Raw genomic sequence first — 4,056 nt, forward strand, 5'->3', positions numbered from 1 at the left:
AATTCGAGCTGAAGCCAGTCATGTTCCAGATGCTTCAAACAGTGGGCCAATTCAGTGGAATGCCTACCGAAGATCCTCATCTTCATTTAAGACTATTTATGGAGGTGAGCGGCTCTTTTAAATTAGCTGGAGTTTCCGAAGATTCATTACGATTGAAGCTGTTCCCGCACTCACTAAGGGACAGAGCTCGAGCCTGGTTGAATTCATTGCCACCAAACTCAATTTCTACATGGCAAGAGTTGGCCGAAAGATTTCTCATTAAGTATTTCTTGCCTAGTAAGAATGCTAAGTTGAGGAACGAGATCACTGCTTTCCAACAAATGGATGATGAATCCTTGTATGAGGCATGGGAACGATACAAAGAGCTATTACGGAAATCCCCTCACCACAGAATCCCACATTGCATCCAACTTGAGACATTTTATAATGGTCTCAATGCTCACACGAGGACGGTAGTGGATGCTTCTGCTAACGGTGCTCCCCTTTTTAAGTCTTATAATGAGGCTTACGAAATCATCGAGAGGATCACCAGTAACAATTATCAATGGCCGACCAATCGAGCTGCGTCAGGAAGACGAGTCACTGGAATACATAAAGTGGACGCTCTCACTTCACTTGCATCTCAAGTATCTTCAATTTCCTCAATGCTTAAGAATCTTACCACTAATGGGTCTAATAGTTTTGCAGCTCAACCACCTCACCAATTTGAGAGTATAGCCTGTGTTTATTGTGGGGAAGGACATTTGTTCGAATAATGCCCATCAAACCCCGAATTCGTATATTACATGGGTAACCAGAACCAAAATCGAGGAAGGCAAGGACTGTAGTCCAACTTCTATAACCCATCGTGGTGAAACCATCCGAATTTTTCTTGGAGTAACCAAGGGGCTGGAACCAGTAACAACTACGCCCAACCGAGACCAACTCAGCCACCTAGTTTTTCCCAACAAGTTCAGAAACCAGCTCAGGCTGAATCATCCAATAGCTTAGAGAGTTTATTGAAGGCATACATGGCGAAGAATGATGCCTTAATTCAAAGTCAAGCAGCTACATTGAAGAATCTAGAAAGCCAAATGGGCCAACTTGCTATTAAACTCAGGAACCGACCACAAGGTGCTTTACCTAGTGATACGGAGAATCCAAGAAATCTGGGGAAAGAACATTGTAAACCGTTGACATTGAGGAGCGGAAAGACTGTAGAGCCCAACACTATAGAAGCTGAAAAAGAGCCAGCTGATGCTCAAGACTCAGAAGAAGTTCAACCGAGTGTTGAAACTCCAGTTACACAAGAACCAGAATCTGCAAAACCCGACAAGGTAATTCCAGAACCAGCTAATTCTGATCAACTAACGACTCCACTAGATGCAGAATTACCGCAGATAATGAATCAACCAGATCTAGTAAAGAAACCTCCACCACCCTACCTCAAAGACTTCAGAAGTAGAAGCAGGAAATCCAATTCAAGAAATTCCTAAACGTACTAAAGCAACTTCATATCAACATCCCATTGGTTGAAGCACTTGAACAAATGCCAAATTATGTCAAGTTTATGAAGGATATTCTATCCAAAAAATGAAGACTTGGAGAATTTGAGACGGTAACTTTGACGAAGGAATGCAGCGCATATCTTCAAGACAAACTACCTCCAAAGCTGAAGGATCCTGGATATTTTACCATACCTTGCAACATTGGAGCAACATATTGTGGTAAGGCGTTATGTGACTTAGGTGCGAGTATTAACTTGATGCCTATGTCAATATTTAGAAACTTGGGGATAGGTGAAGTTAGACCTACTACGGTTACACTTCAACTAGCAAATCGATCCTTAGCATATCCAGAAGGAAAAATCAAGTACGCATTGGTACGTGTAGATAAATTTATCTTTCCTGCTGATTTTGTTATCCTAAACTTTAAAGCAGACAAAGAAGTGTCGATTATCCTAAGAAGACTGTTCTTAGCAACCGGAAGGACCCTTATAGATGTGCATAAGGGCGAGCTTACGATGCGTGTTCTGGATGATCAGGTAACATTTAATGTTTTTAAGTCTATGCGATTTCCTGACACAATTGATGATTGTTCTACAGTATCCGATTTAGAGGATTTAATAGTGGAAAAGGAGCTCAACTATGTTGAAGATCCATTGGAACAAATTCTGACATCAGATCCTCCAAATGATGAAGATGAGGATGAATATTTAGCTTTGTTAGAAGCTAATCAAAGGAGGTTTAATCCGCAATCCCGCTTTGAATCTTTGGAGTTAGAGAAAAGGGAGTATGCCCAACCAAAAGCGTCAATCGAGGAGCCACCTAAGTTAGAACTGAAGGTACTACCCTCACTTTTGAAATATGTTTATTTAGGTAACGCTTCTACTTTGCCTGTGATCGTTTCAGCAGAATTAACTACTAAGCAAGAAGAGAAACTCATCTTGGTGTTGAAACAATTCAAGAAGGATATCAGATGGACCATAGCCGATATCCGTGGTATTAGTCCATTTGTATGCATGCATAAGATTATCCTAGAAGATGGCAAAAAAGGGACGATTGATGGACAACTGAGACTAAACCCCATCATGAAAGACGTGGTGAAAAAGGAGATTATCAAGTGGTTAGATGCGGGTATCATTTATCCCATCTCAGACAGCTCATGGGTAAGTCCGGTCCAGTGCATGCCAAAGAAGGGAGGTATCACATTCGTAGAGAACGAGAATAATGAGTTGATACCAACTAGAACAATTACGGGATGGAGGATTTGCATCGATTACCAGAAGCTGAACAAGGTGACCAGGAAAGATCATTTTCCTTTGCCGTTCTTGGACCAGATCCTGGGCGAGACTATTACTATTTTCTCGATGGATACTCGGGATATAATCAGATTATAGTAGCACTAGAAGATCAGCACAAGACAACGTTCACCTGCCTGTACTGTACATTTGCATTTAGACACATGCCATTCGGTTTATGTAATGCACCTGCTACATTTCAAAGATGTATGATGTCTATTTTTACTAACATGGTTGAAAAGTACTTGGAAGGTTTTATGGATGACTTTTCAGTGTTCGGAGATACTTACGATGATTGCTTAGCGAATCTAGCTAAGGAACTAAGACAATGCGAAGAAACAAACCTAGTACTTAACTGGGAAAAGTGCCATTTTATGGTACGAGAAGGGATTGTTCTAGGGCATCAGATAACGAGACATGGAATCGAGGTAGATAAAGCAAAGGTAGATGTTATCAAGAAACTCCCACCTCCAACATCTGTAAAGGGTGTTAGGAGCTTCTTAGGTCACGTCAGGTTTTATCGAAGATTTATCAAGGACTTCTCCAAAATTGCTAAACCTTTATGAAAATTATTCGAGAAGGACACGACGTTCAAGTTCGATGATGAATGCTTAAAGGCTTTCAAGGATTTGAAGAGTCGATTAGTTACAGCATCCATAATTGTCACACCAGACTGGGATCTACCATTTGAATTAATGTGTGATGCAAGCGATTTCGCGATAGGAGCTGCATGGGCCAACGAAGGAATAAAGTTTTTCATCCCATCTACTATGCAAGTCGGACTCTTACATGAGCTCAACTGAACTATACGGTAACAGAAAAAGAGTTACTTGCTATTGTATTTGCTTTTGACAAGTTTCGATCTTACCTTGTAGGTACCAAAGTAACTGTTTATACGGACCACTCGGCAATCAAGTACTTACTTGCCAAGAAAGATGCTAAGCTGAGACTAATCCGGTGGGTGCTTCTGCCTCAAGAGTTCGATCTAGAAATTCAAGATCGAAAGGGAGTAGAAAACCAAGTAGCAGATCACTTGTCCAGATTAGAGCCTCAAGAAGGGAATTCTCCTATTATACCAATTCAAGAAACGTTTCCAGATGAACACATACTGAAGGTAAGTCATGTCCATAATACCCCTTGGTTTGCTAATATTGCTAACTATTTAGCTTGTGGTTTGATGCCAATTGGTAAGACTTATCAACAAAGGAGAAAGTTTCTTCATGATGTTAAGTACTATTTCTGGGAAAAGCCATATTTGTTTAAAAGATGTGCAGATC

General features: G+C 40.7%; 1 non-coding gene across 1 annotated transcript; it reads right to left on the minus strand.

Moving 5' to 3' along the window:
* Positions 1-287: 287 nt before the first annotated feature.
* LOC121229828 (small nucleolar RNA R71) lies at positions 288-394 on the minus strand. The gene has a single exon (XR_005927783.1). It is a non-coding gene; the product is annotated as a small nucleolar RNA R71 (small nucleolar RNA).
* Positions 395-4,056: the final 3,662 nt, after the last annotated feature.

The sequence above is a fragment of the Gossypium hirsutum genome, chromosome A05, assembly GCF_007990345.1.
Source record: "Gossypium hirsutum isolate 1008001.06 chromosome A05, Gossypium_hirsutum_v2.1, whole genome shotgun sequence".
Taxonomy (NCBI): domain Eukaryota; kingdom Viridiplantae; phylum Streptophyta; class Magnoliopsida; order Malvales; family Malvaceae; genus Gossypium; species Gossypium hirsutum.